Source organism: Schistocerca nitens, chromosome 7 (genome assembly GCF_023898315.1).
Source record: "Schistocerca nitens isolate TAMUIC-IGC-003100 chromosome 7, iqSchNite1.1, whole genome shotgun sequence".
Taxonomy (NCBI): Eukaryota; Metazoa; Arthropoda; class Insecta; order Orthoptera; family Acrididae; genus Schistocerca; species Schistocerca nitens.
In genome coordinates, this window is record NC_064620.1 from 514165788 (window position 1) to 514178715 (window position 12928).

General features: G+C 43.7%; 1 protein-coding gene across 1 annotated transcript in view; it reads left to right on the forward strand.

Moving 5' to 3' along the window:
* LOC126195714 (uncharacterized) overlaps positions 1–12928 on the forward strand; it is a 586112-nt gene that overhangs the window by 250677 nt on the left and 322507 nt on the right. The gene's annotated exons all lie outside the window — the stretch shown is intronic.

Genomic DNA, 12928 nt, shown 5'->3' on the forward strand with positions numbered 1-12928 from the left:
AATTTAAACTAGGCCATTTCCAGACCAGGTTCTCTTACTTCAGATTGATGCATTTCACCTTCTCCATCATCCCTGAAAGCAACATCATTACGGAATCACCCTGTATGTATACACACTGCTTTTTATTAGGTTTTCCAGCATACCACTTGATAAAGGCATACGGCCGAAATTACAATTGTGAAAATAAATATTTTTTTCCATCTGGAATGTGTGTTCTTATAGGACAACTATCCAAGGATGTCCACCCAATAATATCCAAACAGTAGACTCTGTACACAATTTATTAAATTGCGAATACTAAACTATTTTAAATAACAACAAATTCATATAACTTTCAGAACTTAATAAATGGTTAAAAGAATCAGCTTTAAGAAACAATAACGGCGGCTTGCCACCATAAAATCAAAGAACCTTTTACAATAGTGCTTTTAGAGTTTACCCAAGAAACAAAATCCAATAACTTGCCAATACAATTTAAAATCATTTATATAAAAAAACCTAGAGAAAGATAATGGCACTTGGCACCATGAAATCAAAAAAGGCTCTGAGCACTATGGGACTTAACATCTGTTGTCATCAGTCCCCTAGAACTTAGAACTACTTAAACCTAACTAACCTAAGGACATCACACACATCCATGCCCGCGGCAGGATTCGAACCTGCGACCGTAGCAGTCGCGCGGGTCCGGACTGAGCGCCTAGAACCGCTAGACCACCGCGGCCGGCATGAAATCAAAGAAGCGCAACGCACAACCAATAAATATAATAACAAAATAATAATTTAATGCAACCAAAGGGCAAGGGCAACTCCCAACGCAATCACAGACGATCGAGCTCTCAACACTTAGGAGCCTTCCCACCAAAAACGGTCCCCGAAATAAACCGCTGAGAGCTCCACGACATGCCTCCCACAACTTCCCATCACTTACGCACCTTGCTTATGTTCTGTAACACACGACAGAGAATATAAACTCAAAATAAAATTCAAAAATCAAATAACAATATAACATCCCGACAGCACATGATAACCACGGCGTCGTTAACTCGGGCGTTTTCAACAAGTGCCGGAAGCCAACACACACAAACCTTAATAAACAATTCTCGCTTCTTAAAACAAAATAATAAAAGCCAAGCGCACATGAACAGTCAAACCACAGTCTTAGAAGTGCCTTAACGACAGCAGATGCGACTATTCCACCAAGTTCATAATAACACAGTGAGATAAAAATACAGAACATACCACTAAATGCTGTTACAAAAAATGGTTCAAATGGCTCTGAGCACTATGCTACTTAACTTCTGAGGTCATCAGTCGCCTAGAACTTAGAACTAATTAAACCTAACTAACCTAAGGACATCACACACATCCATGCCCGAGGCAGGATTCGAACCTGCTACGGTAGCGGTCGCTCGGTTCCAGACTGCAGCGCCTAGAACCGCACGGCCACTCCGGCCGGCAAATGCTGTTACACAAACCAAATTGACGATATCGTGTTGTTCAGGTCCCAGAAGACCACATATTGAAGTTTCGAGAACATAGCTTCCCCTAGGAGTCAAGCATTGTATGCTCCCTCCTACGTATATCTCGCGAAGGGACCACGAGGATAAAATCTGAGAGATTAGAGCCCATACAGAGGCATACCGACTATCTTTCTTTCCACGAACAATACGAGACAGAAATAGGATGGAGAACTGATCGAGATACTCAAGTTACCCTACGCCACACACCGTCAGGTGGCTTGCGGAGTATAGATGCAGAGGCAGATGCAGATGTAGATCAGTCGAATCCACCGGCTGCACCATAGCAACGAAACAGGGAACGAGAGGTAGTCCTGAAAATTCCACCGCACGTTCTCACGTGCCGGCAAACAAGTGCAAATACGTGGCGTCCAGCCAGGAACGTGCGCGGGCGTACTTGCCGAGTACTGTGGAACCCCGGGGGCGGATTTTCGTTAATTATTCACCCGCGCCCCGCTGCCCGGAAGGTCTGCACGCTCCTTAATTAATCACCGCGCCGAGGGTCGATGGCGAAACTGCTCGCTGGGTATTACTGGAAGGAGGGGAGAACCACACTGCTCCAGCTCTCACGGCCGGCGTGAGCGGAATGCCCTGCGGCGAATACACAGAGCGCCAGCTCACACACAGTGTAGGCGCCGACAAACTGTGTCATACAGGGGAGCGGCAGGTGTATGGAGGTCACCGGATGTGGGGTGGGGGCAGGAAAGCCGACGAGACTAACTACCGGGGGTATCCATTAAACAGCAACTGTCACCTCGTAAAACTAAAGCTAGCTGAACACCATCTACTCTTGACTGTTGGATGAATATTAATCTGGCTTTAGAAGAGGAAGGTCCTGCTCAAAACAAATTTTCGCCGGGTATATGTAATTCGTCACAGATTAATAAACTCCACAGCCGTAATTGAGACAGTAACACGTTAATAAAAGAGCTTTCCATGCTGCTGAGAAGGAAACCCTGCATTAAGCATCAATAAATTTTGCAATTAAAACTAAGTTGGCAACCTTGCGAGGTATGCATATTACACTACTGGCCATTAAAATTGCTACACCACAAAGAAATGCAGATGATGAACGGGTATTCATTGAACAAATATATTATACTAGAACTGACATGTGATTACATTTTCACGCAATTTGGGTGCATAGATCCTGAGAAATCAGTACCCAGAACAACCACCTCTGGCCGTAGCAACGTCCTTGATACGCCTGGGCATTGAGTCAAACAGAGCTTGGATGGCGTGTACAGGTACAACTGCCCATGCAGCTTCAACACGATACCACAGTACTTCAGGAGAAGTGACTGGCGTATTGTGACGAGCCAGTTGCTCAGCCACCATTGACCAGACGTTTCCACTTGGTGATAAATTTGGAGAATGTGCTGGCCAGGGCAGCAGTCGAACATTTTCTGTATCCAGAAAGGGCCGTACAGGACCTGCAACATGCGGTCGTGCATTATCCTGCTGAAATGTAGGGTTTCGCAGGGATCGAATGAAGGGTAGAGCCTCGGGTCGTAACACATCTGAAATATAACGTCCACTGTTCAAAGTGCCGTCAATGCGAACAAGAGGTGACCAATGGCACCCCATACCATCACGCCGGGTGATACGCCACTATGCCAGTGACGAATACACGCTTCCAATGTGCGTTCACCGCTATGTCGCCGAACACAGATGCGACCATCATGATGCTGTAAACAGAACCTGGATTCATCGGAAAAAATGACGTTTTGCCATTCGTGCACCCAACTTCGTCGTTGAGTACACCATCGCAGGCGCTCCTGTCTGAGATGCGGCGTCAAGGGTAACTGCAGCCATGGTCTACGAGCTGATAGTCCATGCTGGTGCAAACGTCATCGAACTGTTGGTGCAGATGGTTGTTGTCTTGCAAACGTCCCCATCTGTTGACTCAGGGACCCAGCACGACGTTCCGTTTTACCCTCCTGAACCTACCGATTCCATATTCTGCTAACAGTCATTGGATCTCGACCAACGCGAGTAGCAATGTCGCGATATGATAAACCGCAACCGCGATAGGCTACAATCCGACCTTTATCAAAGTCGGAAACGTGATGGTAAGCACTTCGCCTTACACGAGGCATCGCAACAACGTTTCACCAGGCAACGTCGGTCAAGTGCTATTTGTGTATGAGAATCGGTTGGAAACTTTCCTCATGTCAGCACGTTGTAGGTGTCGCCACCGGCGCCAACCTTGTGTAAATGCTCTGAAAAGCTAATCATTTGCGTACCACAGCATCTTCTTCCTGACTGCTAAATTTCGCGTCTGTAGCACGTTATCTTCGTGGTGTAGCTATTTTAATGGCCAGTAGTGTATTAATGCCTTCATGGAAAAATGTCTGCTTTTACCTGTGCCCTAGGAACCTTGACTGTATCAAGGCGTGAATCACTTCGTTCAATGCAAATAGACGGTCACGAATGTGTTTCTTCAGGACTCCAGAAAATATGGAAATCGCATGGGGAGAGATCGGGACTTTATGGAGGACGTGTAAGGACTTCCCACGAAAATTTCTGCAGAGTGCTCTAAACAATCTCGGTAACATGTGGATGCAACACAATGATGCAGTCCGTCAACGTTCTTGGGTATTTTCAATTTTTGTGAAGTGTTCACGAGGCCCAAACATTGCGTTTGAGACTTCATGTAAACGTAAATGGCAGTGAAGTATGTTGAAACTCAACCATTTATTTCAAACAACAACAATAAATCCAAATACTATACTAAATTTCACATCCTAACGCAGAATTTTCTCGCAGTCCAATGTTTCGCCCCACTCTTTAGGATCGATAGCAAAATCGTGTGTCAACGTCACCAAATTATCAGTTCTAATGCAGCATCCAGGCTCTGTGTTGTAAGTTACTATTATGTTTGAATTTAGTGCGTAGTAACACGTTAATTTGGTCCAGTTTACGTCGACGTGTATTGGGTAATCGAAAGACAGTTCGGTATAACAGCTTATTCACTATATTTGCTTTAAGTATATCATCTTCTCTTCACATATTAACCAGGAATTGCCTATTACGGTATCCATCTCTGTTGGGGTCTTCCTCTGTCTCTTCTCCCATGGCATTTTGTTGCCTTTAAAGGAAGTCTCTCACTCTCCATTCTTTGTAGATGTTCGTTCCAATTTCTTCTGTAATCTCGAATTTTATCATTGACGATAAAGATTGCAGTTCTTCTCTAATATCTTGATTTCTTAGCGTGTCTTCTCTTTTGTAATCTTTAACACATCTAAAGAATTTCATTTCTTGTGCCTGAATCTGGCTTTCTTGCTTCTTGGTAATCACCCATGTCTCATTTCCATAGAACAGTGTGGGAACTGCAACAGTTTTGTAAAATTTCATTTGAGTGTGTTTCCTGGTTTTGTTTTTAGGTTTCTGTTAATTGTTCCACATACCCGGCTGAATTTACTAAGCTTAATTTCAATATCTCTGCTGTGCCATATGTCATTCCAGATCCGAGATAATTGAAATGCTTTACTTGCTCTAAAATCTTTTGATCTATCACTATTTTAGTTCTGATTGGTTCTTTCCATATGAAGGCCATTGTCTTAGTTTTTTCTTTTGAAATTTCCGTGTTAAATTTTGCACTTACTTGTTTTAGCAAGTAGATTCCTTTCTGAAAGTCATCTTCCTTATCTTCTAGGATCACTGCATCATAGACATATAGTAAATTATTTAAAAGAATGTTCCTGTCTAGGTAGATGCCTTTCTGAAAGTCTGATTTCCATATGTGTATCATTTCATTAATATAGATGTTGGACAAAGTTGGAGAGATGCAGCAGACTTGTCGCACCCCTTTGTTAGTTGGTACCTCATTAGTTGTTTTACCATTGAGATCTAGAGTGATATTCGTGTCTTGATATAAACTTTTTATCACATTTACTAGATGTTTTGGATATCCATGGTTCGTCTTTATTTCCCAGAGTTTCTGTCTATTGACATTGTCAAAAGCTTTTTTGAAGTCAATAAATATAATACTCTCTCCGTTTTTCTATTATTTGCTGTAGAATAAAAACTGCATCTATTGTGGAGCGTCCTTTCCTAAAACCCATTTTTTCCTCATCCAGCACTGCTTCAGCTATGTTTTTAAGTCCTGTATTTAAAATCTTAGCATACACCTTGTATGCTGATGTCGTTATCCTGAATTGAGGACCAAGCGAGGTAGCGCAGTGGTTAGACACTGGACTCGCATTCGGGAGGACGACGGTTCAATCCCGCGTTCGGCCATCCTGATTTAGGTTTTCCGTGATTTCCCTAAATCACTCCAGGTAAATGCTGGGATGGTTCCTCTGAAAGGGCACGGCTGACTTCCTTCCCCGTCCTTCCCTAATCCGATGAGACCGATGACCACGCTGTCTGGTCTCCTTCCCTAAAACAACTAACCAACCAACCAACCTGAAGGAAGTCATTCATAAGATGTGCACGAATGGGACGCCAGGACTATTCCCGTGCTGAGAGCCCTACCTGGCACAAAGTAACAATGCGGACGCGATCGAAGCGCGGTATTCATCATCGAGGTATGGTTGAACTGCAGACAACACGAGCGGTGTACCTCATTCCTGGTGGAATGAGTGGAACTGATCGGCTTTTGGACCCCCTCCGTCTAATAGGCGCTGCTCATGCATGGTTGTTTACATCTTTGGGCAGGTTTATTGACATCTCTGAACAGTCAATGGGACTGTCTCTGTAATACAATATCTATAGTCAGCGTCTATCTTCAGGAGTTCTGGGGACTGGGGTGACGCAAAACTTTTTTTGATGTGTGTATTTTATTTGCAACGGTTAGCTACATCTTCAAGTTACTTCTCTACGTAGTCGCCGCCCCGTCTTAGACATTTGTCGTGCGTTGTACCAACGTTCAAATACCCTCGTCATAGAAGGCAGCCGCCAGTGCTTTCCGTCAATTCTCTATGCTCGTCTAAGCTCGTTGTCTGTGCCAAAATGTTGTCTTCATAGCCAGCGGTTAATGTGCGCAGAGATGATACCCAGAGGGAGACAATTACAGGCTGTATTGTGGGTGATCAAACTTTCCCGTCGAAAACGCTGCAATAACTTCTTAAACGCCCCTGCAGAGTGCGGCCGAGAATTGGTATAAATAAGGAAACGCATGACAGTTTATTCGTCTGGGCTGCGTAACATCAGGCGAAATCTCCCATCAGGCGGGAGAGACTATTTTCTAGGCATCTTTACGTGTTCACTGTGCGCTCAGAACTGAGAACGGCGGCGCAACGCTATCGGCAGATATACTAGAGACACTGCCCAACACATGTGTGCAAAGCTTCAAAGAATTGTCCCTGTGGTTTCAATTTCGCGTTCGATCGGACCTTACTTTCCGAATAGCCTTGGTAATATACATCAGTTCAGTCCAGTAAGAGAAAAAGATTATCTGTCTAAGCAGTTACTTTGTGATTCTGTATTTGCACCAGTTGTATATACCTGTGATGTTGCGTGTGTGTCTATGGAATTATGTCATGTGACATAGACAAGAGCAAGTGAGGCTTGCCACGTGCAATTTAGGCGAAAATATTTGTTTAGTACTGCATTACTGTGGCGAAAGCAAAGACGCATCATTTTGTGTGTGTTCATTGACAGCCAACTTTTGCCTCGGAGTATTCATTGCCTCTTAACTAGTTGTTGTTGTTGTTGTTGTTGTCTTCAGTCCAGAGACTGGTTTGATGCAGCTTTCCATGCTACTCTATCCTCTGCAAGATTCCTCATCTCAGAGTCACTACTGCAACCTACATCATTCTGAATCTGCTTAGTGTATTCATCTTTGGTCTCTCTGTTCGATTTTTCCCCTCCACGCATCCCGTCAATACTAAATTGGTGATCCCTTGATGCCTCAACATGTGCCCTACCAACCGATCCCTTCTTCTAGTCACGTTGTGCCACAAATTCCTGTTCTCCCCAGTTCTATTCAGTATCTCCTCATTAGTTACATGACCTACCCATCTAATTTTCAGCGTTCTTCTGTAGCACACATTTCGATAGCTTCTATTCTTTTCTTGTCTAAACTATTTATCGTCCACGTTTCTCTTCCGTACATGGCTACACTCCATACAAATACTTTCAGAAAAGGTTTCATGTCACTTAAATCTATAATCGATGTTAACAAATTTCTCTTCTTCAGAAACGCTTTCCTTGCCGTAGCCAGTCTACATGTTATATCCTCTCTACTTCGACAATCAACAGTTATTTTGTTCCCCGGCTGGTCCTGGCGGAGGTTCGAGTCCTCCCTCGGACATGGGTGTGTGTGTTTGTCCTTGGGATAATTTATGTTAAGTAGTGTGTAAGCTTAAGGACTGGTGACCTTAGCAGTTAAGTCCCATAAGATTTCACCCACTTTTGAACATTTGAACTAAAACGTATCTACTACATTAAGTGTCTCATTTCCTAATCTAATTCCCTCAGCATCACCTGATTTAATTCGACTACATTCCATTATCCTCGTTTTGCTTTTGTTGATGTTCATGGTATGTCCTCCTTTCAAGACAACGTCCATTCCGTTCAACTGTTCTTCCAGGTCCTTTGCTGTCTCTGAGAGAATTACAATGTCATCGGGAAACAACAAAGTTTTTATTTCTTCTCCATAGATTTAACTCCTTCTCCAAATTTTTCTTTTGTTTCCTTTACTGCTTGCTCAATATACAGATGGAATAACACCAGGGATAGGCTGCAACATTGTCTCACCCCCTTCTCAACCACTGCTTCCCTTTCATGGCCCTCGACTCTTAAAATTGCAATCTGGTTTCTATATAAATTGTAAATAGCTTTTCGCTCCCTGTATTTCACCCCTGCCACCTTCAGAATTTGAGACTATTCCAGTCTACATTGTCAAAAGCTTTCTCTAAGTCTACAAATGCTAGAAATGTAGGTTTGCCTTTCCTTAATCTATCTTGTAAGATAATAGGGTTAGTATTGCCTCGTGTGTTCCAACGTTTGTACGGAATCCAAACTGATCTTCCCCGAGGTCGGCTTCTAACAGTTTTTCCATTCGTCTGCAGAGAATTCGTGTTAGTATTTTGCAGCCTTAAGTTATTAAAGTGATAACTCTGTAATTTTCACACCTGTCGACACCTGCTTTCTTTTGGACTGGTGTTATTATATTCTTCTTGAAGTCTGAGGGTATTTCGCCTGTCTCATACATCTTGCTCACCAGATGGTAGAGTTTTGTCGTAGCTGACTCTCCCAAGGCTATCACTAGTTGTAATGGAAAGTTGTCTATCCTGGGGGCTTTTCTTTACTTAGGTCTTTCAGTGCTCTGTTAAATTCTTCACGCAGTATCATATCTCCCATTTCATCTTCATCTACGTCCTCTTCCATTTCCATAATATTGCCCTCAAGTATATCGACTTGTGCACACGCTCTATATACTCCTTCCATATTTCTGCTTTCCCGTCTTTGCTTAGGACTGGTTTTCTCTTCATACACGTGGTTTTCTTTTCTCCAAAGGTCTTTTTAATTATCCTGTAGGCAGTATCTATCTTACCCCCAGTTCTATAAGCCTCTACGTCCTTGAATTTGTCTTCTAGCCATCCTAGGTTAGCCATTTCGCACTTCATGTCGATCTCATTTTGGAGACGTTTGTATTCCTTTTCGCTTGCTTCATTTACTGCAGTTTTATATTTTCTCCTTCCATCAATTAAATTCAATATCTCTTCTGTTACCTAAGGATTCCTACTAACCCTCGTCTTTTTACCTGCATGATCCTCTGCTGCCTTCACTATTTCATCTCTCAAAGCTACCCATTCTTCTTCTACTGTATTTCTTTCCCCTGTAGCTGTCAGTCGTTTCTTAATGCTCTCTCTGAAACTCTCTCCAACCTCTGGTTCTTTCAGTTCATGCAGGTCCGGTCCCATCTCCTTAAATTACTACTTTCTTGCAGTTTCTTCAGTTTAAATACTTCATAAACAATAAATTGTGATCAGAGTCGACATTTGCCCCTGGGAATGTCTTACAATTTAAAACCTGTTTCCTATACCTCTGTCGTACCTTTATAAAATGTACGTGAAACCTTCCGGTATCCTCAGGCCCCTTCCACATATATTACCGTCTTTCACAATTCTTAAAAGAAGTGTTAGCTATGATTAAGTTATGCTATGCGCAAAATTCTACCAGGCGCCTTCCTTTTCCATTCCTTCCCCCTCCCCCCAGTCTATATTCACCTACTACTTTTCCTTCTCTTCGTTTTCCTAATATCTAATTCCAGTCCCCCATGACTATTAAATTTTTGTATCCCTTAACTATTTGAATAATTTCTTTTTTATCACTTCATATATTTCTTCAATCAGCTGCGGAGATAGTTGGCATATAAACTTGTACTACTGTGGTAGGCGTGGGCTTCGTGTCTATCGTGGCTACAATAATGCGTTCACTATGCTGTTCGTAGTAGCTTACCCGTGCTCCTATTTTTTGTTCATTATTAAACCTGCTCCTGCATTACCTCTATTTGATTTTGTTCTAGGGGCTTCAGTCTGGAGCCGTGCGACCGCTACGGTCGCAGGTTCGAATCCTGCCTCGGGCATGGATGTGTGTGATGTCCTTAGGTTAGTTAGGTTTAAGTAGTTCTAAGTTATAGGTGACTGATGACCTCAGGTGTTAAGTCCCATAATTCTCAGAGCCATTTGAACCATTTTTTTTTTAAATTTTATGTTTATAACCCTGTATTCACCTGACCAGAAGTCTTGTTCCACCTGTCACCGAACTTCCCAGTATATCTAGCTTTAACCTATCCATTTCCCTTCTTAAATTTTCTAACCTACCTGCTTGATTAAGGGATTTGGCATTCCACGCTCCGATACGTAGAACGCCAGTTTTGTGTCTCCTGGTAATGACGTCCTCCTGAGTAGTCCCCGCCCGGAGATCCGAATGGGGGACTATTTCACCTCCGGAATATTTTACCCAAGAGGACGCCATCATCATTTAACCATACAGTAAAGCTGGATGCCTGCCCTGTGGAAAAATTACGGCTGTAGTTTCCCCTTGCTTTCAGCCGTTCGCAGTACCATCACAGCAAGGCCGTTTTGGTTAGTGTTACAAGGTCAGATCAGTGAGTCATCCAGACTGTTGCCCCTGCAACTACTGAAAAGGCTGCTGCCCCTCTTCAGGATCCACACGTTTGTCTGGCCTCTCAACAGATACCCCTTCGTTGTGGTTGCACCTACGGTACGGCTATATGTCTCGCTGAGGCACGCAAGCCTCCCCGCCAACGGCAATGAAATTGGAAATTTGTGGTAAGTTCCTATGGGACCAAACTGCACTAGACTTACACACCACTTAATCTAACTTACGCTAAGGACAACAGACACACCCATGCCAGAGGGAGGACTCGTACCTCCGACGGGGGGAGCCGCGCGGACCGATGCAGTGCGCCCCAGACCGCACGGCTACCCCTCGCGGCAATGGCAAGGTTCATGGTTCATGGGGGGGGGGGGGGGGGTCTTAAGTAGTACTACAATAGAATTCCAGTCTTGTTCGGGTAGTCAGTCAGGCATATTTAAATTAGTTATTGCAGTTATAAGGGGAAGGGGAAGGGAGTGGCTTCGAAATGTCGAATTTGGTCCAATGAGTACATTCCTCTCCTCTCATTGTTGAAAGAGCACGTTACTCTTCCCCCTTGGGCCAAAAGAGCCATTACTTTTTTGTATTATCACTGCAACTACTTTTCTTGTCATCACTATTCTGACTGGTTTGATGAAGCCTGCCATGATTATCTCTCCTGTGCCAACCCTGCACCCTCTTTAGTACGATGGAAAACGCCTTTTCGAAGTAGACAAATCCTATGAACGTGTCTTGATTTTTCTTCAGTCTTGTCACCATTATCAAGCGCAACGTCAGGACCGCCTCTCTGGTGCCTTTACCTTTCCTAAAGCCAAACTGCTCGTCATCTAACAGACTCTCAGTTTTCTTTTCCATCCTTCTGTGTATTATGCTTGTCACCAACTTGATTCCGGCCGCTGTGGCCGAGCGGTTCTAGGCGCTTCACTCCGGAACCGCACTGCTGCTACGGCCGCAGGTTAGAATCCTGCCTCGGGCTTGGATGTGTGTGATGTCCTTAGGTTAGTTAGGTTTAAGCAGTTCTAAGTCTAGGCGACTGATGACCTCAGATGTTTAGTCCCATAGTGCTTAGAGCCATTTGAACCATTTGAACCAACTTGATTGCATGAATTGTTAAGCTGATTGTACGGTAGTTCTCGCATTTACTTGGTCTTGTTATCTTCGGAATTGAGCAGATGATGTTTTCCGAAAGTCTGATAGTATGTCGCCAGTCTGATAGATTCCACACACCAAGTTGCCATTTCTTCCAATAATCTTAGTAATTCCGATGCTCTGCTACATATTTATCCCTTCTGCCTTATTTGTTCACGAGTCTTATTTGTTCGCACTGTGTCAAAGGCTTTTAGAGTGTGCAGGAATATGGAGCTCTCCTGAAGAGAGATGCGTGGGGAAGATTGCACTGAAGTGGGATAAGATTTTTTTCAGAGGAGGAGGACGAAGCGACAAATGAATGGGACACAAGATATCTGTTCCTAACTGGTGACGTGAAGCTTACCCAGGAATTTCACCCTTTACGAAACCAGAGAGAGGTCATCTAGTCGTGGGGATTGTGGGCATCACAGAACATTTACCAAGGATGGTAAACGATAAATTGATTTGATGATTGAAGCTTTCCCGGCGTACAGATTGTTCCATAAAAACACGGGAGAACTGTCGGATGTCAGTAACGTCCTGCCACGATATTTCGGCGCAGAGTTTTCTGGCCATCTTCAGGTGAGTACCACTGTAGTAGTACTGGCGAGTACGCGCTGAGCTCTGCTATTTAAAGCGATACTGAGGTAACATTGCGCATGCGCTGCTCAGCGTGCGCGGTCATAACAACTCCGTGCGCTGCGCCTCGCGCCCTCCACGGTGAAAGCTTGGCGTATCGATATCAGGTCGATTTTCACCTTTATGCAGATAAATACGTCGACTACGAAGTTTCTCTATAACACGATTCCAAACAGAGTTTAGCTGATAACCGCTATCTCGATTGATGAGAGTCTCATTGTCAGACAATCTTTTTTGCACGGATTCATTGATAATCGAGCTCCAGAAGTTTGATGTATGGGCCAAAATTTTTGTGTCGTTGTAATTCATGGAGTGGTCTGTGGAAATACAATGTTCGGCGATTGCGGACTTGGTGGGTTGGAGAAGGCGAGTATGCCGTTGGTGTTCCACAATGCGTTCCTGCGAAATTCGTGTTATTTGCCCTATATATGATTTGTCGCATTGACACGGAATCTTGTAAATACCTGATTTATGCAGGCCCAGGTCGTCTTTAACGGATCCCACGAGTGATGAAATTTTGTAAGGAGGGCGAAAGATGACGTTCACTTGATACTTTCTCAATATTCTGC